Source organism: Leptonychotes weddellii, chromosome 4 (assembly GCF_054177405.1).
Source record: "Leptonychotes weddellii isolate Sample4059 chromosome 4, ASM5417740v2, whole genome shotgun sequence".
Lineage (NCBI taxonomy): Eukaryota > Metazoa > Chordata > Mammalia > Carnivora > Phocidae > Leptonychotes > Leptonychotes weddellii.
Genome location: NC_138372.1, coordinates 168,648,105 through 168,671,365, shown reverse-complemented (window position 1 = coordinate 168,671,365; position 23,261 = coordinate 168,648,105). Strand labels below are relative to the sequence as shown.

General features: G+C 55.9%; 1 protein-coding gene across 3 annotated transcripts in view; it reads left to right on the top strand.

Moving 5' to 3' along the window:
• Positions 1-13,444: 13,444 nt before the first annotated feature.
• Positions 13,445-23,261, top strand: part of SLC45A4 (solute carrier family 45 member 4) — a 75,922-nt gene continuing 66,105 nt past the window's right edge. Inside the window, exon 1 of one of the 3 annotated variants that reach the window (XM_081816587.1) lies at positions 13,445-13,552. The gene's annotated coding sequence lies outside the window, so the exon portion shown is untranslated. The remainder of the gene's footprint in view (positions 13,553-23,261) is intronic. The other 2 variants (XM_081816589.1, XM_081816586.1) reach the window with 2 other exon arrangements.

Genomic DNA, 23,261 nt, shown 5'->3' with positions numbered 1-23,261 from the left:
TGTGGGGCACTGGCAGGGCCAAACCAACCCAGCAGGTTGGGCGGGAACTGGGTGGGCCTCCTTCCATCTCCGCGCCCCACCCCTGCAGGAGGTGGTAACCCTACTCCTGGCCCCGAGGACAGCCTGGGGCAATGAACAGAGAGGTCAGGGCTCTGCTGTCGCCTGCAGCGAGGCCAGGCCATGACTGCCCTCAACCTTCCTTCTGCATCAGTCCGTGGAGATCAGAATGTGGTCTTCGGATGGTGGGGTGATGAGCAAGGGATGAAAAGGGCTGAGCACAGAGTAAATGCTCAATAAATGCCCTCTCGTTCAGGCTCAGGTGACGCTGTGTCTAAGAGAGTGACAGGTCATACCAGCGGGAGGCCCCCAAGCAGGAGTGGGGGTGGCAAGCAACGCCCTCTGGACCCACCAGCCCCCCAGGTGCCCGGTCACTGCCGAATTCAGACACAGGGCACCCCACATCTGGCCCCTGGCACAGCGCCAGGCTCCATCCTGGGTCCTGACAGCTCCCGGACTTCAGAGTTCCAACGCTGGGTCCCTGGTCCAGAGACCAGCCCTGGCTCTGCCCGCTGATTGGGTGGCTTCCGAGCCATCACTGACCTGGTCTGGGGCAGTTTCCTCCTCTGAGCAAAGGGAATCCTCGTCCTGGTGCAACAAAATGGGTTCTTGGAGGATTGAATGAGCTCTTGTGGTTGTGTAGCCCTGGCCCAAAGTACCCCCAGCCCTGCCTGCACCCCCCGGCCCCCCTGCTGCTGGGCCTCAGAGCCCCCCCTCCCCTTCAGTAGGCAGTCTGGGAGGCAGCCCTGCCCCTCTGACAGCCTGGCTGTCACTCCCAGAGCCCAGCCTCACCAGCGGCTGCCCTGGGGGGGGACGGGGTCTCGTGAATGGGGTGGTGGGAGAGCGCTGGAGTAAGCCGAGGGTCTGGTCCAGGGACCGGGAGCAGGGGAACGGAAGGGGGCTCAGCAGCGGCAGGACCTGTCTCATCGTGCTTGAAAAACATGACTCTTCAGCTCTGTGAAGGGGGGTGTGAAGTGGGCTAGACTGATGCCAAAGCTGAGGTCTGGGGCCAGTGGGAGGGAGGCCTGGGCCCAGCAGGCAAGGGACCCTGTCCTGCACACCCCTGCACAGATGGCACAGCAGAGGGTCCCCAAGGCCAAGGCCAGAGGTGGGGGGTGGGGGGCTGGGGGCTGCAGCGACTTGGCCAGTGGGTCAAACACTCAGAGGCGGCCCTGGCTGGGAGCCCTGCCGCGGAGTCCTACCCACGTCCCAGGCCCCCGCCACAGGTCCCCTGCTGATGGTGGGCTTCCTTGGGCTGTCTGCACCCTCACCTACTCTGCTTGTCAGCCTCAAGCACTCATTCCTTCCCGGTGTCTGTTGCCTTCTGGTCCACCCAAGGTGGCTGGCCTCTGGGGCAGGGAGTGCTCACCAAAGCAGTCATCGTCTCCTGGGGCCACCTCCGGGCCGTGCAACCCTGGCTCCCTGTCCCCATGAGGCTAGCCCGGAAGGTGCTTTCTGATAACTGAGTGCTGTTTGTCCACAGCCCTTGGTATGGCCTGATGCTGGCCAGGTGCTTACCTTGGCAACCAGATTCCCTTGCTCTGAGCCGCCCAGCCTCCAAGCCTCTGCTCAAGCAGCATCCTCCGCCTGGAGCGCCCTCCCATCCACTCCCTCAAAGGAACCCGGCTTCAAATCCTTCTCTAGTAAACCTCCAGTCCTGGGGTGGAAATGTGTTCCTGGCCCTTCCTGGGGAGTATCTTGTACAATGGAAACTTGACTGAACCAACTGGGAGACGGGAGGTCCTTCAGGGCCAGGACTGCTGCTGAGTGAGCCTTGAGTCCAAAGCATCTAGTACAGTGCCTGGCACAGAGCACGTGACTCGTAAACGAGAGAGAAAGATGAATGGGGCTAAACTGTGCAGAGGAGAGACCCATCAGCCCTGAGCTCACTGCAGGCTTGCAGCTGCCCCACCGGCCTTAAAAGCACCAGCCCGGTGCTGAATCCTGATCCCATCACAGACTGACCCCCCGATCCATGCTGAACTCTGAATCCTAGTGACATACTAAACTCTGATCCCAGTCCCAGAATGAACTCTGACCTTGCTCTGACTGGGTCGTGATCTTGACCACACACTGAGCCTTGACCCTGATCACACACAGAGTCCTGATCCTAGTTACATACTGAGCCCTAATCTTGGTCACACTGAAACCTGATCCTGGTCACACACTGATGTTGACTCTGATCACACTCTGAGCCCTCTTCCTGGTCACACTCTGACCCCTGATCCTGATCACACACTGAGCCCTGATCCTAGTCACACACTGAGCTCTGATCCTAGTTGCATACTGAGCCCTGATCCTGATCACACACTGAGCCCTGATCCTGGTCACACACTGAGCCCTGATCTTGATCATATACTGAGTACTGATCTTAGTCACATACTGAGCCCTCAACCTAGTTACACAGTGAGCCTTGACCCTGATCATATTCTGAGCCCTGATCCCCATCATATACAGAGCCCCAATCATGGTCACACACTGATGCTGATCCTGATCACACTCTGAGACTTGATCCTGGTCACCTCTGAGCCTCAATCCTGGTCACATTCTGAGCTCTGATCCTGATCACACACTGAGCCCTGATCCTAGTCACATACTGAGCCCTGATCCTTGTTCACATTTGGAGATACATAACCTTGGTCAGACATTGAATCCTGACCTTGGTTATACAGTAAGCACTGATTCTACCCTCAATTTATCACTGGCTCTAGTTTTACTGACTGAACCCTGACCCTATTTGCTCAGTGACTGAACCTGATCCTGTTTACTAGTCATGCCCCCTTTCCATATATCTGCTCCACCCCTTCCTTACCAGGCAGCCTGAAGAAAGAGGTCTCAGCTCAGTTCCACCCTGGCCCCCAGCTCTGAACCCAAATCAGAGGTGGGCCTGGGAGTGGTTTCCCAGGACTACAGATAGGGAGGGGCTGAGCCATGCACTTTCCTCCTGTCACCTGCTGCCTCCACCCTTCCCAGCTGACCCAGCCCTCCCCACTGCTCCCTCCTTACCTCCAGCGTGCTGTTGGGGGGATGACCCTGGGAACATGGCCCAAACACTCAGAGCTCCTTGGAGCTGGAGGAGTCAGTAAACACCATGGAAAACAGGCCTCCTGGCACCACTGCCTCAGAAAATGGGGTCAGCCGTCTCTGCAGCCTGCTGTTCTTGGCTCTGGACTCCAGTACCCCCAGCAACTTCTCCTGGGCTCTCCCACCGCAAGATCAGACAACACCCACCCTGCCACAGGTAGCCACCTAACACCTTCATTCAAATGACCTGCCTCTGCCCAATTTCAGTGGCCGCAGTTCCATTAGCACTTCATTGCTTTTGGCTGCAGTCTGCTCCCTCCCACTTTTTTTTTTTTTTTAAGAAACCACAATTTGTGAAGCACCTATTACAGGCTGTGTCCCCCAAGCCTAGCTCAGTACAAGTATTTTTTTTTTTTAAGATTTTATTTATTTATTCATGAGACACAGAGAGACAGAGAGAGAGAGAGAGAGAGAGGCAGGTTTCCCATGGAGCAGGGAGCCCGATGCGGGACTCGATCCCAGGACCCTGGGATCATGACCTGAGCCGAAGGCAGACGCTTAACCAACTGAGCCACCCAGGCGCCCTCAGTACAAGTATTGACCGGGCCACAGCAAGCCTTCATTGGGTGAATGAAAGCTGACTCCCCTCCCACGCTTTCCTGGGCTTCTCACAGAACCTGGGCAGTGAGGTCCTAGCACCCCATTTCACAGGTGGGAAAACTGAGGCTTAAGGAGGCTTAGACACGCTTTCACAGCTAGTAATGACTCTGCTCCCATGTCCCATGGCCCATCCAGCGGTCAGTCCTGTGGCCTCGGCGTTTATCCAGAATCCCGAGCCTCTGCTCTGCTCACTGTCACCATCAGCTCTCCCCTGCACCATCACAGAAGCACCCCGTGGTCCCCCTGCTCTGCTTCCACCATGCAAAGTTCGATGTGCCCCTCCTCCATCCTGACCCTCCTCACTCCTGCACCCACTCAGGGGCCCTTCCTGCTGCTCGCTGTGGGTGGCAGCACAGCTCCCTGTCCTCCTTCCTCGCCTTTCTTTTTCTTGACAGTGTTTATAACCATATACTCCTACTGTTTATTGGTTGCTATGTCTCCCCACCAGAATGTTAAGCCCCTTGAGAGCGAGGACTTGGTATGTTTGCATCATACACACTCACTGAGACCCGGGCACCTCGCAGACAATCTGTACTATTTGCCGAACGAATGACTGCGTGAATGCATGCACAGGTGTGTGAAGGGGCAGGAGGGCAGCAGAACCAGGATGCCGCCCATCTGAGTTCATTTCTAGAGGGTGTGCTATCCCCTGCGTGGCCTGGGGAGGGGGGTCACCTCCTCTAACGCACCTGGCCCCTGCACCCCGAAAAAGGGGCATCTGTGAGCAGGGCCAGGACCTGCGAGAGGCCCCGACCTTCTCTCGTTCACTGCTCCTTCCTGCACTGCACCAGGTGTGGATGTGTGCCAGGCTCGGCCCAGGGAGCCCGTGCCCCCGAGACCAACGAAGCAGGCAGAGACCAGACTGTGTGGCTGAGAGCGTTGCAGCATTGGTGGCTGGGGCCACGGCCAGGGCCCAGCAGGCAGGCCAGGGAGAGCTGCAGGGAGGGGCCCCAGAAGGGCCCTCCCTGTTTGGGGGTGGAGGACAGAGGGGCAATGCCCAGCCCCAGTGGGAGACCAGGCTGGCTTCTGGGGGGGACATCCTTGGGGCTGTCCCCTCCCCTCCTTCAGGTTTCTCCAAGTCCCCTTTGCAAGTGATCTTGCCTGACACTCCCCCACCGCCCCCCCAACCCAGCACTTTTCCCCACTTCCTGCTCGGCTCAGAATCCGTCACCACCTAACTTACCGCCTGACTTATCGTGTCTGACCTGCTCCCTGTCTGTCCTCTCGCGAGGATACGACTTGTGGGAGAAGGGACTGTGTTCGTCTGTTTTCTGGCACAGCATCTGTGACAGGGCCCGGCACGGAGTAGGTACTCAGTCAACGGTTGCTGAGTGAATAAATAACCAAATGGAAACACAGGGCAGACTTTGGCACCCAGGAAGTTCTCAGTGAGTGTCAGCCATTGGTGCAACTGCACCCCACGTGAGCTCACATCCTCCCCTTGCCTCTGGGGGCCCCATCTGCAAAACCCCATAGGGTTCCTGTGAGGTTCAGTGAGACATGGACAGGAAAATACCTTGTAAGGTGTCGATTGCTCTGTAAATGGTGATTCAAGGCACAATCAAAGCCCAGCTTCATTTTTGGTGTATGCTGGGGGAGGCAGGGATTACCATGCACCTGCGTGGTCTGGAAAGGCTTCCTGGTGGAGGTGCCCCTGGGACAGGAAAACCCAAGGCGGAGAAATGGCACTGCTGGCAAGACGAACAGTGTGAGCAAAGCAGGAGGACAGAGTCAACCCAGAGGTCAGTGGCGGGGGGGGGGTGGCTGCCATCCAAGCAGGGGTGCCAGTAGGAGTTCTGAGTCGAGGCCTGGCTGAGGGCTGCCACTGGGCTAGAGCACCCCAGAGGCCCACTCTGCTCTTATTGACGTCAGCAGGTGGGGCCTGTGCCTCGGGCCGTGGGTGGGGTGGCCCCACGCATCACCTGCCTTCACCCTTCATTCTGAGACGTTCTGCTCGACGCCCCACCCTGCCACCTGCCAGGGCAGCTGGCTCCCTGCCTCCTCTTCAGGTCACCCTGGTCATTTGGTTCCCGGCTGGGCTGAAGGGAGCCTGGCCCTCCCTCCCTCGCCGTCCTGGCAAGTGCACTTGCAATGCAGAGAAGATGCTGCAGCTTCTCCCCACTCTGATTGTCCAGGAGCTCCTCGCAAGCCCTCAACCTTGGGCAGAGGGCACAAGGACGCAGAGCCAGGCAGCCCGGGTTCAAATCCCAGCTCGGCTACTTACCTTCTACCTGCCACCTTCTCTCCCTGTGCCTCAGCTTCGTCTTCCAGCAGAAGTGCGCACAAGTGCCGGGCACAGGGCTTCGTTGGTGCTCAGTCCCTCGCGGTGCCTGTCCATCATGCCCCAGGCACTTGAGTCAAGCCAGACAAGCATTAGCACTGAACTCATGCACCCATTTTGCAGATAAGGAAACCAAGGCACGGAGAAGCAAAGAGACTCGTTCACAGCCAGGACCAGCTGCATAATTTTTAGGCCCAGTGTCAAATGAAAAAAATGGGGATTCCTTGTTCGTAAGCTATTAGTAATGGCAAGACACCAAACATGGGGCCTTCTGAGGGAGGGGCCCTGTGTGCAGCCCGCAGGGAAGGGGCGAAGCTGGGACTTGAACCCCAGCAGGCTGGCGCCCAGCTGTCCCCACTCCAGGACTCCTAGGTCCCCTTTAAAGAAGGCCTGTTGGCAATGGTGCCCCATTCTCTAGCAACTGCAGGTCCCACAGGGACTCAGACAAGAGGAAGCCTGGTCACCATTATTCTTCAGGCCCAGGCCAAGAAGGGCTCGAGAGGTGGGGGTTCCAGCCATAGTACCGTGGTGCCTGTGTGAGTGCGTGTGCGAGCACACGTGTGTGCGTGACCGTGCGTGTGCCTGCTTTCAGGCTTTGTGAACCCTCAGGAGGCTCCACCACCCCCAGGTACATTTCCTCCTGGGCCACGGCGTCTAACGAGCCAGCCTCAGCAATGGGTTCCTTTGGCGGTAGGCAGTGCCCTCTTTTTAAGAAGCACAGAACCCTGGGGCACCTGGGTGGCTCAGACGGTTAAGCGTCTGCCTTCGGCTCAGGTCATGATCCCGGAGTCCTGGGATCGAGTCCTGCATCGGGCTCCCTGCTCCTTGGGAGCCTGCTTCTCCCTCTGCTTCGCTCTCTCTCTCTCTCTCTGTCTCTCATGAATAAATAAATAAAATCTTTAAAAAAAAAAAAAAAAGAAGCACAGAACCCTGCGGGAGCAGGGGAGAGGGAAAAGCAGTCTTTGTTCCAAGGCTCTGCGGGGGGCTGGGAGGGGTGATGAGGGGGTAGCCCGGGGGAAAAGGACCCACACGGGTCCTTTGGGGATTTCAGATGGCCGGCGCCTGCCGCGGGCTGCAGACCCCGTCCTGAAGGTCAGTCCCGCGTCCTGCTTCCTTCCCCTGCCCAGCCCAGCCCTCAGCCCCTCCCGGGCATGGGACAGCTGCTGCCTCACTGGGCTCTCCCATCCAGCTGCTTCCAGACCTCCTCAGGCCCCGTACCCTCGGGCAAGAGGCCAAATCCCACAGCCTGGCATCTGAGACCCTCCAGCCTGGCTGAATCCTGTCTTATCCTACCTCCTATTCATTTACGCTACAGTTTAGGTGTAGAATATACAACTACAGAAAACGTGTGCTCCCCCAGACCCCCGGGGCCTTCAGCTCGTCTCCCCCGCAGGAGGCCTCTCCCTGCCCTACCGCACTCATCTGGTCCCCCACAAGCTGGCCAGGCCTTTCCTAGTGTCTGCCTCTCCCAGGCCGGAAAGCCCCCCCTCCCCAATATTCAGGGTGGAAAGTTGCCTCACTCTCTTGTGGAAACCCTCCGGTCTGCCCAGGCTGGGAAGGTAAGGGCTGTGCTGAGGGCCACGGCTGGTCTCGCCGGTGTCACGGCCACTCACGGAGCACGGCCTAGGTGCCTGGTGGGCTCCGTGCAGGTCTTTCCTCGTGCTCCACAGCGCTGCCCCGTCCTCCGGGCACAGATGTCCCGTCCACCACACAGATAAGGAAACAAATGCTGGGAGGGGGTGGGGCCCACTCAGGACACAGCAACAGTAGAAGAAGCCAGAACCTCTTCTGAAGTCGCACTGTGGCTCCAGGTGACCATGTGACCCCAGTAGCTATATGACCCTGGGGGACCCCATGACCAGATAGCCATATGACTCCTGGCAATTGTGTCACCGCAAGAAGCCCTATGACCCTGGTAAGCTGTAGGACTTTGGGCAGCCATATGACTCCAGGTAACCATATGGCCCCAAGAAGCCATACGACCTTGGAAAGCTTACGACCCCGGATAAGCCTATGACCCAGGAAGCTGTATGACTCCAAGTGGCTTATGACCCTGGGAAGCTATATGACCTTGAGGGTCCATATGAACTCAGGTGGCTGCACGACTGGTCAGCTGTATGACCCCGAGTGACAATATGCCCCAGGTATCTTTATGATTCTGAGAAGCCATATGACCCCGGGCACTTCCAAGCCCCAGGGAGCCTGCTGCTCTCTTGCCCATCCCAGTGCCTGGAGGTCCTGCCGTGGCTTTCTCCCCCCTGGAACTGAGGTTACTCTGAAGGTCACTCGCTGCTCAGGACGCCCGGGCAGGCGTCGTTGTCCTCTCAGGCCTCACGTCCCAACGTGGGCAACTGGGAAGCTTGGCCTTGCTTTAAGACTTGGGACCTGTAGGGTGTGGACCCACCAACCCTGCATCGCTGGAGGTCTGCACCCCACACTCAGGGAGGGCCCATCGTCTCCATTTTGCCCTGGGACTCACAGAGGTTAGGCATTTGCCCCGAGGTCACACGGTGGGAAGGGGTGGAGCTCAAATTCCGACACTGGGCACTCTGCTCTCTCCATCACACCTAAACCTCCGAGGAAGCCAGGAGCAGGGGAGGAGGGTGCCGTCAGGTAGACACAGCTGCAAATCAGCACCCAGATAACATGTGGAATTGGGCCTGGCTCAGAGCAGGTGCTCAGAAATACCTGGTGACAACTGAGCATGCTAATTAAAACACTGGGTTTGGCAAGAGTTTATTTTAGAAAGTGTTACTGCTGGGCACCTGGGTGGCTCAGTTGGTTAAGCGACTGCCTTCAGCTCAGGTCATGATCCCAGGGTCCTGGGATCGAGTCCTGCATCGGGCTCCCTGCTCTGCGGGGAGCCTGCTTCTCCCTCTCCCACTCCCCCTGCTTGTGTTCCCTCTCTCGCTGTGTCTCTCTCTGCCAAATAAATAAATAAAATCTTTAAAAAAAAAAAAAAAGAAAGTGTTACTGCTTAGGGGCGCCTGGGGGGCACCATCCATTAAGCATCAGACTCTTGGTTTCAGCTCAGGTTGTGATCTCGGGGTCGTAAGATCGAGCCCCACAGAGCCCCTCCTCGGGCTCCACACTCCCTCTCCCCTCCCCTGCCACTGCTCCCCCCCACCCACAGGCTCTCTCTCTTTCTCAAATAAATAAATCTTTAAAAAAAAATAGAAAGTGTTGTTGTTTAAAAACGAAGGACAGCTTTGCAAATGATCAGAGGGGGCATCCACCAAGGGCCACAGTCCTGGCTTCTGTGCTCTCTTCCCTCCGCAGTACCCCCTGCCTCACCCCCAATGTACAGCCTGCAGCCTCTGCTGAGTTCAAAGTTCAAACCCAGGCCCTGTGATCCGCCCCTAAACCTGTCTGCTGATTGCCCCTCCATTTCCCCAACCCTGACCTGCCCCAAATCCTGTGCCTCCCAGGCCAGCACTCCCATCCTCTCTGCCTCCCTGCCGGGTCATGCCTTCTGCAGGTGTCCTCAACCTAGTGGGGTCACACGATGGAGATGAAAGCTCTTGACCCACGGAGGCATGGCACTGTAGGGGACACATGGAACGCCGGGTCTGGCCTTCAGCAAGTGCCCAGTCAAGGTTGGTTCACATTGTTTCAGGAGTCTGTGGACCCCTCAGTGTCTCTCCATGGGTCCTCATTAAGAGATTCTTTTTCTCTTCCTTTCTGTCCCCCCTACCTGCAAACATGTCTGCAGCCCCATTGTGGACAGCCTCTGGGATGCAGCCATGAACCTGACCCGGTACCAGCCCCCTGGACAGGGCTTGCAGACCACTCGAGAGACAGACATGCCCAATTACAGTCGGGAATGACCTGTGAAGGGGCAGAGTGCCTCAGAGCTCATGGGAGGGAGCCACTCACTCCTGTAAGGCAGGACATCGAGAGGGCTTCCTGGAGGAGGGAAATTCCTGGCACGTCTCTGGAAACGGGCAAAGGTACAGTTTTATAGTTCTTAGGCCCATGCAAGTCCATGGATGAGAAGGATACAACTCTGCTCCAAGGGGCCCCAGGTGAGGTGGGGAGAAGGCAAGGTGCACAAGCAATGATGGAGACATTGTCGTGCCCTGGGGTCCCTCCAAGTGTCCCAGGAGGTCAATGTGCTTACAAATGACGATATAGGATGGGCTCCACAATTTGTTAGAAATTATGAAGATTTTTTCAAAAGATTTATTTATTTCAGAAAGAGAGAGAGACAGAGAGAGAAGGAGAGTGCTTGAGCCAGGGGTGGGGTGGAGGGGGCAGGGCAGAGGGAGAGGGGAAGCACATTCCCTACTGAGTGGGAGCCCAGTCCAGGGAGGGATGAGGGTGTGTGTCCATCCCACAGATCACAACCTGAGCCAAAACCAAGAGTCGGACGCTTAACCAGTCGGCCACCCAGACTCCCCAGAAATTATTAAGAATTTGAAGATAGTCACAGCAGAGCTGTCAACCAGGCATGGAGCGCTTGTTTCTGAGGTCGCACACCTGTGACAGGTAGGCGCCCAGGCACGCCCTGCTCTGGAGCCAGGCCAGAGTCCAGGTCTTTCTGACTCCAGGGCAGGAGGGCTTCTCACATGTCAAGCTCCCTCCTCACAGGACTGGGGATCCTGTCATTCGAGGAGTGAGGGAGGACGACCTGCATGGCTTTGCAGCGCACCCCTCCCCCCCCCCCCGCCGGGGGGGCTGGACAGCGACAGGCACACCTCACCCTCTGTCTTAATCAGCTCAGGCTGCTATAACAAGAATACCACCGACTGGGCAGCTCAAACATCCAATGCTTATTTCTCACAGTTCTGGACACTGGGAAATCCGAGATCAGGGCACCAGCATGCTTGGGTTCTGGGAGGGCCTCCTCATACGGCCTTCCCAGGTGCAGCATGCAGAAAGAGAGAAAGGAGCTTTCTCTGGTCTCTTCTTATAAGGGCACTCATCGATCAGTAGAGCCCCACCCTCATAATCTAATCACCCCAAAGGCCCCACCTCCCAATGTCATCCCACAGGGGGTGAGAGCTTCAACATGGCTTTTAGGGGAACACAAACATGCATTCTGTAACACCCCTCCTGGTGGTGGCAGCTGGACGAGGCCCCGGCTGGCTAGGCTGGAATGGAGCGCAGGCAGAGTGGCCCTGCCCCCAGCCCTCATGCACACATGCGCGCGCACACACATGCATGCGCCCTTGTGCAAGCGCATGCGCAGTGACCTTGCTCTCTGTCCATTCTGTTGTCAAACCCCAGACTGTAGAAGTAAATTAATCTGACGTTGAAATTTTCTTCACATGAAAGCTTACGCATACACTTTTATACACGCATTCATTCGCTTTTTCAGAAACATTTATGCAGGACCTACTATGAGCATACCCTATGCTGGGCTCCCCAGCCGCAGTGGCTAGCAAGCATTCCTTCATCAGAATGCTTCCCATTCTGCTACGGAATCCTTGAGGAGGGGGAGAGGATCTTGCCGCCAGCTCCAGTACCCTGCATCTGGCGGACACACAGCATACAGTGGGCACTCAGTAGTTGGTCGCTGAATGAATGAAAGTAGATGTGATAAGTAGCATCACTTGAGGTGTAGTGAATAATTAAAGTTATTACGTCCTTACTTTGTGCTCCTTACTGTATCAAGCTTTTTTTTTTTTAAAGCGTTATATAATCCCCAGGACAACTTGTGAGGTAGGTGTTATTAGAAGGCTCATTTACGGAGGAAGGCTCTGAAAGATTACAAAAGGTGCCCAAGGTCACAGCATATCTGGGATCGCCTCTGCCTCCATCCTCTGGCCATAGGAGCCAAAAACCCAACAGAGGAGGTAGATAGACAGTTATGAGGTACCCACGATGTGTCGGGTGCCACTTTGGGCTCTTTATGCACATGCCACTGATGTTCTTATTAACCCCTCATTGAAGTATGACATACACACCCATGTAACCAACACCCAGATCGAGAAATGGAATCCCACCAGCACCCCAAACACTCTCTTGGCTTCCCCCTCCTAGCTCTGGCACCCCTCCCCCTAACACTAACCACTATCCTGACTTCTACATACACTTACATACACTTTACCACTTTATGCACATGGAACCCTATATGCTTTGATGTCTGGCTTTTCTTACCTCAAAATCATGTGTGAGAGTCACCCATGTTGTGTGTGGTTGTAAATTATTCATAGCCATGCTAACATTGCACTGCACCAATAGGAGAATGCTGTGGATGTATCTGTTCTACAGCTGATGGGCATTTGGGTCCCCCAATTTTGGTTATTGCTATGAAGAGAAAGATGATCACATAAGGTGTGCATCTAGGAGGGGATTGCGAGGTCATAGGGTTTGCATGCAAGCACTTGGAAAGAGCATCATTTTGCAACCCCCTCCCCCCAGCAGTGGGAGAGAGTTCCAGTTGCTCCACTTCCTCACCAACACTTGATATTGTCAGATTTTCTCATCCTAACTGCTCTGGAAGCTGCGCGGCGCACCCTCTATTTCTAAATCCCTTCAGCGGCCCCATGAGAGGGGTCTGATGATCTATGGGTTACAGGTGAGGACACCCAGCTCTGAGAGGCGAACTGGTCTGTGCACAGCCACTTCCACCCTGGCGAGGCACAGGGCATCCGTTTCTCTGTTGGTCAGGCTGCCTCCCCCAACCTTGTCTCCCTGGGCTCCGACGTCGGGGCGGGGTCGGGGGGGGTAGGAGGGCGACCCATCCTTGGGACTGTAGCCATTCTGCTTGAGGGGTGCTACGAGATCGGTGTCCCTGGCTGGCACGGATCCTGCCCAGCTACCCAGACGGGACGCAGAGTGCGGGGGGATGGCCCACGGCAAGGTAGGGGGTTCGAGGAGGGAGAGCCAGAGAGGCGAGGCCAGGAAAGCGTCCTCCGCAGCACCTGGGGGCGGAGCCCACCCTGCTCGGTGCGGGCCGGGTTGGGGGTGGGGGGGTGAGGGGAGGAGAATGCTACTAGAGGGGATAGGCTGGTGAGGGCCCCTCTGCTTTCGGAGGGAAGGAGGCAGGGGGTGAGCGGGGGGAAAGGCGGGGGCTCTAGCGCGCGGAAGCTGGGGCTGGGGGCTCGCGGGACGCCCCTCCCTCGAGGAGGGAGGTGGGACGCAGCGAGGGGCGGGGCCGGATCGGGGCGGGGCCTGAGGCAGCGGGGCGGGGCGGGGCGGTGGGCGGGGCGCACTGAGGCCAATGGGCGCGCGCGAAGCCAGCCCAGCCCCGGCCTCCCGCGGCTGCTGCTGCATAGTCATGAGCGCAGGCCGGCGCTGCGTCAGCGGAAGCGGCGCGCGGCGGCTGTTTCCGACCCGATAAAGCGGCGTTGTCCCCGCGCGCCGGCCGCAGCCTCGCAGCGCTCCGTCCGCGCCCGCGTCGCTCGCAGACTGACCGCCCGGCCGGCCGGCCGAAAGCAGCCGCCGCCGGGCCCCGCCGCCGCCCTCGCCGCCGCCGCCGCCGCCCCCCAGCGCCCGGGGCCCCGCGCCCCCGCCGCCTCCGCCCGGCCCGGCCCGGCCGCCCCGCCGCGCCGCCGCCCCCGCGGCCCCGGCCGGAGGAGACAGGTGAGCGGCCGCCTCGCCCGCCCGCCGCCCAGGCCCCGCACCTGGGCGCCGGCACCTGCCGCTTCCCGCCTCCCCACCCCACCTCCGCGCGATCGGGCCTCGAGCTGTTGGTCCCGCTCCCAGCCCGCCCGGGCATTTCGTCCCCGGGGAGGAGACCCCCCCCCACACACACACCCCGACTCCTCCCACGACCCGGCCGGGCGCGACTCCCGACGGGACTCCCGCCTCATCCTCGGCCTCCCCACTTCTCTCCCCGGGATGCACCTGCCCCTCGTCACTCCCGTCCCGGCAGCCTACTGGAGCATCCCGGGCCCCCTCCCCGCGGTGTGCACCTTCCCACGGATCCGGCCCCCCCTTCGCCCCACAGCATTCCCTCACCCCCCGTTTCCTCAGGTTTCTCTACCCAGAGGGGAATCTGGAGCCTCGCCCCCTTGGCTCCGACCCCGTCCTGCCTCCTCGGCCTGACATCTATCTCCCAACTTCTCTGAGAGTCCAGCCCTTGCCTGTCCTCTCTGCCTGCCTTCACCCCACGTCCCCTGCCCCCCAGCACACACGCGCTCAGCACGCCCATCCAGCGTTCCACACCTCCGGCTCCAAGCTGTCCCCTGGGCTGTGCCTGTGTTTGTGTCTCATGTGCTTGTCCTCCGGTCTGTCCCTTTGAAGACACCTTTATTTCCTGTGGCCAGGCTTGTCCCTGGAGGAGAGGGGCCCGTACATCTGTGCATCCAGGTCCGGAGCCCCTGCCCTGCACATTTCTCTGCATCTCGGCACCGCTTCCCTTTCCCGAGCAGCTCCTCCTCCTGGAGCTCTCGAATTTAACCCATTCCTCCCCAAGGTGTGTTGCTCTTGATTGGGTTATTGGGGAGCACTTTCCAGCCGAGGTCTTTTCCAGGGGAGGTATATCAAAATGAGGGGGGGTGGTTTGGCAAAGGCCCAGCTTCTTGGTTAGCTATCTATAATGATTCTAGAAAGTGGAGGGTGGGGGGAGGGGAAGGGTTGCTAGGGAGGAGTGGGAAAGGGCAGTTGATCTCCTGGGGAGTGTGAGATTGTTTTGTTTTTCCAATGGGGGCATTGATGGGCCAGACTGAGCCACCCAGCCCCATTGGATACCTCAGCTAACAACAGCAAAAGGGGCCTTGGAGCTCCTGGTTATTGGGGCATCTCCTAGCCCTAGGTCCTGGGAAGGGAGGAGGGTTTGGAAGATGAGTGACTGAAGCAGTTGTTGTGGGGTCAAATGATTGGCAGAATCGAAGTCCATTTCTGCTGGGGAAACCCAGGTTGGATCTTGGCAGTGTTATGTGTATGTGCCCTGCACTTTCCTTCACTACGACCACCTCATACCACTCTCCGGCCATGGACAGACAGGTAGGGCTCCGGGGAATCTGTCATCTCTATTATTTTGTGCTTGAAAAAAAGGGGAAGAACCTAAAAAGCTGGAGAATTGGTTTATTAATTAAGAAGTGTAATAAATGGTTGGGTGTCAGAAACAGTAATCCCTAACCTCTTTTAAAAATATTTGAATAATTTCCTTGCTCTTTGGCTAGATCTGAATTAAGTATTTGAAAAAAGAGTTTATTTGAGGCTTGGGAGAGATTTTGCAGAATCGACCTGAAGTTGAGTGGCAGCGTTTGTAGCCTGGAGCTATGCAGGCCCCAGGTAGAAAGCCCCAGGCTTGGTCCAGATCTCAAGTGCTCTCTGGTGGGAGGGTGGGGAAGTAGATTGTCTGAAAAATCAGGAATTTCAGTCCCATGCAGGCTAATTGTTTTTATGGGCAGCAGCTGTATAGGAAAGAGGTGGATCTTTTGAGATGCATTTGAAATGCATATTAGGTATTTAGTGGTGGTTTTTTGTGGCCCGGGTGCCCCCCAGGGGAGCGTGCCCCCCAGGGGAGGCTGCCCACCCGCTGGTGGGGGGGGGGGCGGCGGCAGTGAGCCAGTGGCCTGCTTCCCTTGCAGAGAGGAGTGTTGCAGCCTTGGCCCCTGTCGCATGGGGGGGTGGGGGCGAAGCAGAGCCGAGATTGGACTGGGTGCACTCCAAGGTGGCTTTTGCAGCTTTTAACATCCCGGGGCTCTCTCTGTTCTCCAACTTTGCGTATTGGAGAGGAGGGGAGCTGGGAATGGGCGGGAGGAGTCTGGGAAAGGGGCCCAGCCCTCCGAGCCCGGAGATCCCGCCCTGCAGGTCTGCGGGGGAGGAGGGGCTGCGGCAACGGCAGCTCCCCCATCCCCGATGGAGGAAAGGAGTCCAAGAAGGTATTTTGGCCAGCGATTAGGTTGCTTGGTGTTGGACTGGTTTTCTCTGTGTTGTCAGAGGGATGGTGGGGAGAAGAGCCGAGGGCTGCGCTGGGGTCTGGGCTCTGCTGTTACTTTCCAACCATGGGGCCTGTTTGGCCCTATCACCTGTCTGCACCCTGTGCCCTCTGCCTTCTTGTCCTGCGAGCCCCGGGAGCCCAGCCCCGTGGAGCCGTTAGGGGTGGCTCAGGACGAGCAGCCTCGCGGCCTGGCGCCGAGTGAGGGCAGCCGGCTAGCGTCCTAGGTGGCAGACAAGCCTAAATTGCCAGTGCCCTGCTCGGGAGCACCCCTGGCAGCGCCCTGTCTGTAATTTGTGGAGCCGGAAAGTGCTGGAAGCCGTGTTCCTGGGGAGGATGCTGCTCCACAGCTGTTGCCTCTGGCTCCCCAGATTTCTCTGTTACAACGCAGTTCTGCTGCTGAAGGTGCACTCAGTGAAACACCATTAGGAGGGTTGCTTCCACTCCAAGCCAGGAAACGTGAGAGCATTGTAGCTTTGCTGAGTGGAAATTTGACCAGAGGGAAAAAGCCTCCCAGATGAAGAGCATCGTTTTGAAGGGGGGTTGGGGGTAGGGGGCGGGAGAGGACCCTGGAGCCAAGCAACCAGTGTCTGCACGGGGGCTCACCGGCCCAGGCCAGCCCCTCGCACCTCCCCCACAGGCGCCCACACAAGGCCCCCTTGTTTAGATTCGCTTAATTACCCCACCAAAATCAATGAACAAGGATCTTTTTAAACATGGAACTTTCAAAATGTGCTTCGAGTGGCTTTTTTTTATTAAAGGTATCAAATGCGAGGCCTTTGTGAAATAAGGCCCTTGGAGCGACCTGGGGGGATTGTGGATCTTTTCACTGTGTGCAAAGGAAGCTTCCCGGCCCTAAATCAGAAGGAAGCTTGCCAAAGTCCGACTTCACCAGTCTGCACGATAGTTATTTCCAACCCGCTGCCGTTGGGGCAGCGGTAACATTGGGAACACTTAGTGGGGGCCTAACAGCGTCTGTGAGCCTCCTTCCTTGGCAAGTGACTTTTAGAGGAGACATTTTAAGAAGATTAAAACGTCCACAGGCTTCGAGGGCAGCAGCGTAATCCACTTACTGTTTTCATGTCACGAAGAGAGTTCCTTTGAAGCCTGGCGCTCCTGCGGGGCCCCTCCACGGCTGCGGGGGACGGCGTGGTGTCCCCACCTTCGCCGACGGGCAGGCGGAGTGAGGGAGGCTGCGGGAGAGGACCCGAAACCACGAAGTTGCGCGGGGAGGGCTCTGAGTTCGGTGCGCCAGTTTGGGGCCGCACGGGGGCAGGGGCAGGCTCTGGCGGGGACCCCCGACGAGGGTGCACGTTGGCCTGGGCAGGGGAGTGCCCGCCGTCCCGAGGTGGGATGCCACCATGCCACCACCCGCCACCCCAGCCAGAGGGCTTTGCAGAGCCTTTTCTAGTTACCGAGCGAGGCTACCTTGCCCTCCCGCCCCTGCTTGGCCTGAAGCCCAGGTGAGGGAAGCATTGTTCAGACCGAGGTCGTTGGTGTTTTCATCCTCCCAAACCTGTTGAAGGATTTTGCTGGCGGAGAGGAAAACTGCATTCCTGAACCAGTGCCCGAGGGGTGCTTTCTTTTGCTGCACTCAAAAAGTACCTTCTGACCTGGATTCGGTGGTGTGGCTCCTTCTTCACTCTGTGTTTTTGGGGGTTTGCCTGAGGGTCTCTCCTGGGGTTCTGCCTCTGAGTCCCGGAGCCGGATGAATGAATCCATTGGCAACCGAATGCTTCCCTTTGTAAAGGCAGGAAAGTCTTGAGTGCAAAATACATAGCAGACCCCTAAAACGGCTGACAGGGGAGATGGGACAGCGCGGTGATCACTGTGATCACGGTCACTGTACTTCACATACAAATCTTATCTCGCAATTTCGAGCCATCAGTTGGACTTTGCAAGGCCAGGAAACAACAAATACGCTTCTCATTGCCAACATTTTAGTCATCATTGTAGGAAAATCCATCCAAAAGTATGATTTTTTTTTTGGTTTGAAATGGAAAGGAAATATTTTTCCACCAATTATTTTGAGGGGGGAGGGGTTTTGCCGTCTCCTATGCCCAAGTTGAACTTGTTGATCCAGAGTTCACTGGATATAATAAGGTGGGGGGAGCTCGTTAGATTATGGGTCTTTCACAGTTGTATTGCCTTCCAGCTGAGATCTTCAGACGTTTTTGCTCATGTTCCATAAAATAACTTCGAAAACTACAGGTGCGTTTCTAAGTAGACATCAAGCTTACTGCTAATTTTAAATAGAATTAGAGGTAATGTCTAGTGCAGTGTATCTGTGGACATTGAAATTCACAGTGAGACCGCTCTTGAAAGGATCCAGTACCAAGTATGCGACTGACTGGATAACCACTACCACCCTTTAAAAACCGAGCAGACTGTTAATGGTGGTAACACGTGCATCTCTTTTCTTCTTCAACTTGGATGTTTGCTCCATTTTCCCGTCATGGAGTTTGATTCTAACGCACACACTTCTACACATCAGAGTCTTTCATTGATTGTCCTTCACACCCGTGACACAAGTGTATATAAATTGGAGTTTAAACCATGATGATTCTGTGATCATAAGGCTGTGTTTACCCCAACCGGAAGCATTTTTTGTCGTTACAATTACCAATATAAAATTGATCACAGAAGCATAAGTGTGTCACTGATCTTCATAATTACTAAATGCACAAAGTAAAAATACATTGGAAAGGCATGTCTTAAAGAGCTGAGTGGTGGTCCAACTAAAGGAATTAGGGATCTGCCCATGGTGCCTCGGACACACCCTTGCTGCTGGAACATTCTCTGAGAGGAGTGCCTCCTGCTCCTGGGGCAGGAAGGGAGAGTGAAGGCTGGGGCTTCCCCCACTGGCCAGAGCTCAGGCAGTCGTGCCTGGGACATTGAGATCCGTACATTCAGTCTCCAAATGCACCCCACCCGAGAATCCCAAAAGTGCTTCCACTGCGTTGTGTTACTGTGCTTGGTGGGCAGCGGGGTAAAGAGCGTTTGCCACTTCGTTAAATGATGACATTAAGTGCTGACCCATGTGTACTTTAATATTTAAATGCGTATTTTCTAGATTTACGTGTTGAAGGGCAGAAGATGATAGATCTCTTAAACATGTATGTTTTAGTCAAGGGGCAATGCGTTTGTATTTGGTTGGGTTAAAATTTAAGCCTATGGGATTGTGCCTTGAGTTACATTTTAATTTTCCGGAAAGATGTGTTAAAAGCAGACAAGACTGCTTGGCTGGGTGTTGGATGCCAAAGAGGCTTTTGTCCTGCAGGAATCCAGTGAGCCTGCTGTGTTGGTCTCCTTTCTCGGAAGCTTTTAGAAGCAAGAGGATGTGTTCTGGGAGGAGGAGAAGGGTGTGTTGTTGGCTTCCCTCTAGGGTGAGGGCTCTTGGGGTGGGTGAGAGGTCCCTGGGGTTGTGGAGGAGCCCGACTGCATGGGGTTTGCAGAGGTGGGGCCTCTGTCCCTGAGAAGCCCGGACGTACCCGAGAACTTCCTCAGACTGAAAGTCCTGGGCTGGTCCTCTCTCAGGCGAGCTGGAGATGCTCTCAAAGCATAAGCGGTTACTGTTGTTAGCCCAGAAACAGAAAGTGCCTTGGATTGAGAACTGTAGAACTTTGTATTACGGGATGGTTTTACGACGTACAGGGAGGCTCCAAGTAACAAGGGGTCTCTGGCTTTGTCCAGTTTGCGGGGGGGAAGAAAGCAAGCCGCTCGCCCAGCTCCTGGGATTTTGGTAATGTCTGTCAGCTTGAAGTTTTATCTGTCTTCTGTCCTCAGGGCTGGCTGTTAAGAATCCACTTAAGAATGCTTCACCACGAATTTGGATTTGTAAATATTTGGGAACAAGTCGGGCCCTCAGATTGTGAGGCAGTGCCTTTGTTCCTAGGGTTAAGTGAAGATAGGAGCTAGTTCTAAGATCATGTTCTAGGAACCCTGTGGTTTCTCTAAGCATTGTGAAGCAGTGCTGGGCAAGGCCTCACAGCCCTGACCCACCCTGGTGGGGAAAAGGGTGGGACAGCGCTCTCGTGGACCTCCATTGAGTTTTTTTTTAAAGATTTTATTTACTTACTTGAGAGAGAGTGAAAGCTAGAGAGGTCACAGAGGGAGAAGCAGATTCAATGCTGAGCAGAGAACCCGATGTGGGGCTCGATCCCAGGACCCTGGGTTCGTTACCTGAGCAGGAGGCAGTCACTTAACTGAGCCACCCAGGTGCGCCCCCCCCACCCCCCGCCGCATTGATCTCTTAAGCACAAACCCTTGTTTACACATTCTTAGCATTTTGGGCCTTGACAAGGAAATCAAGGTTTCAGGCTCATAAAACAAAGGCTAAGAGAAAGGCTCGGCCTGGTGAAGGTGAACAGGGGCACCCAGGTGACCCCGCACAGAGGGGTTCAGTTCTAGAAACCCTGCGGTTCCCCTGGGGCCTGACTCAGATGCCAGTCTACTCCCAGCCAGTCATGCTGCGCAGAACTGGAATAACAGGGCAACTGTTAGTGGTTCTTTGCTTATGTAAAACCGTTTGCAGTAGAAGCTTGGAGGACAACATCCTCCCCATCAGGCCCTGCACACCACCACCCTCTGCTGGATGGAGCCAGAGCTTCCCGACGGAGGCAGCCTAGCCTCTCTGTCCTTCAGCACTCCCATGTGCGGGAGCTCCGAATTGGTGCTGGGGATGGATTATAGAGTTGAAGCCGTCTTGCTCTTTGCTTTACCAGCATGGGCCCGGCAAGCCTAGTGGGACAGGGAAGCTGAAGGAAAGCTCAGGGCTGTTTCAAACATGTCTAGCTCATCCCTGAATTATTCAGATGTCTAAAGTGTTTTTAATTCTTAAGAGGATAGGGAGGGGCCCTGGGCCTTTTATTCTGCAGCAGAAACGTCCTAGAGCCTGGCGTTGTTCGGGGTGCGGGGACCATTTCCATCCCTGGCTGGGCCGTTCCTGGCTTTGTGACCTTGGCCCAGAAGCAACCCACTGCTCTGAGCTTCAATTTCTGTGTTATAATCTGGGAAGCATAATGAGTATTTGTTCCTGGCACTTAGCAGGCCCTGAGAAATAATCTAGGAGGCCAAGTCCTGTGCAGAACACTCAGCCTCATTCTCTCTTTGCAGAACCCAATGAGGGTGGTCTGTTATTACCTGCATTTTACAGAGCAGAAAAGGAGGCGCAGAGAGGTGAAGTCACTTGTCCAAAGCCACACAATAAGTGGCTGAGCCTGGGGGTGAACCCTGGGACCCACACGTGGGGCACCGGCCCGTAGGTCTCCTGTGTAGTCCTGAGCCCCAGAGGTGTGTGGCACGCCTCCCCCCAATGAAAACCTGGGTTTACAGGTGTGTCAGGAGTATGTCTTTGCAGTGTAGGGTATCATGTTTTTGTCTTCACTACAGTGTGTATAAAGCATCAGTAACCTTTCACAAAATGAAATGATGTTTAAACAGTAATCAAATGCAAAATAAAATTGGGACCATGTTTTCGAATGAGCTAGCCAGTTGAAATAAGTAAGAAGAGACAGTGCTTTCTGCACCATCCCAGAAGACGCAGGTGAATGGAAGCTTCTGTGGGGGCCGGTTATCAGTCCTTGGTTAATTCCTGACCGTTTGAGCAACCTCTGCAGAGGGGAGGCGGTGTGTGTGCCGATAAGAGTCATGTGGTCGCTGTCAGTTTGTGGTTGTAAAGTTCAAATAGCAATGGATAGGGCATTGGACCTTTAATTCAGATACGTTTTTGATGAAATCTTGTGGGTCTGTGGGAGAGTGGGAGCCAAGAAGATGCAGGCCGTGGTTTCTGCCTGCTTCTGATATGGTTTTGGAAACGAGTTTACAATTTTAATATGGATTTCCTCGTGATCCCCTCAGAACCTTGTCCTTCTGGCAATTTATTCTTGCCCACAGAGTTCAGCCTCGGCTTGGAGCCCTGCAGATGTGGACTGGGATCCCAGGCCTGCCTCCCCACAGCACCGCCTGCTCCCCGGCCAGATGGCTGGCTGTGAGGCTGAAGGCCAGGCCTCACTGCACTGCGGCATCCCAGTCCCTTGCGGTGGGAGTCCAGGGGCCACTTGGCTTTATTTATTTATTTATTTTTAAGTTTTTATTTATTTACTTGACACAGAGAGAGAGCACAAGCAGGGGGAGCAGCAGAGGGAGAGGGAGAAGGCTCCCTGCTGAGCAAGGAGCCTGACCCAGGACCCCGGGATCATGACCTGAGCCGAAGGCAGATGCTTCACTGACTGAGTCACCCAGGCGCCCCCCCACTTGGTTTTAATAACCCAGCTGAGGGGCAGGGGATAGCTGCGATGTTCAAACGTTGTAAAACACCAAATGGATTATATGGGGAAGAATGTGAAGAAGAATTACTGAGGCCATCGCTGAGCAGATCATGTTTCCACTAGAGGGTGGTAAACTTGGGGGGACTCTAATGACTAGTTCTGTTCAACTGAGTCCCCGTGAGACCCCAGCAGCACTGTGCTGGCGCTGTGCTCTGAGCCCTGGCGTGCTGGGCCTCCGCTGTCCTCCCTGCGTGTCGATGGAGTAGCCCCCCAGTGATCCCACGGGCATCTTTGTCTTGGATAGGCCCCTGCCAGTGTGGCTGTGGGCCAGGCTCTGTGTGAAGTGCCATCTAGACTCAGAGTTAACTTCTGGGTTTTTCTGACCGCTCTGCATGGAAGTGGCGGTATTCCTGTTGTATAGATGAGAATATTGATGCCCAGAGATCTTATGAACCCCGCCTGGGATTCTCTCTCCTGACTGAATGCTCTGCTAGGAAATGTACGAGGGACAGTGGGAGCTGCATAAGCGGTTTGAGCCTAAGCAGCAAGGCCCCAGCTGAAGAATAATACGTAGACAGGAGTGATGATACGGTGCTTGTCCAGCACAAAAGATAATTCGTACCACCCTCAGGCGGGGCTCCTCACGGAGGGCTTCTTTTTTTTTTTTTTTTTTTTTTTTTAGATTTTATTTATTTATTTGACAGAGAGAGACACAGCGAGAGAGAGAACACAAGCAGCGGGAGTGGGAGAGGGAGAAGCAAGCTTCCCGCCGAGCAGGGAGCCCGATGCGGGGCTCGATCCCAGGACCCTGGGATCACGACCTGAGCCGAAGGCAGACGCGTAACGACTGAGCCACCCAGGCGCCCCTTCATGGAGGGCTTCTTGGAGGTGGAAGCCCATGTAACTGGCTTAGGGAGAAACAGAGCCTGACCCTGGGGCCCGAGGATGTGGTTTCTGGTTTGGACAGTAGAAGTCGGGTATGCTTCAGCTGCATCTGTTTTAATGAGTGACAACCCCCCTTGGGTTACTGCTTGTCACAAGCCAAGGAAAAGACCCTGCGGAGCTTGGATGGTGGCCTTGACAGAGGCTGATGGCCTGCGCTGCGGGGAGGGGGTGAGGGCTCTGTGTCGGAGCC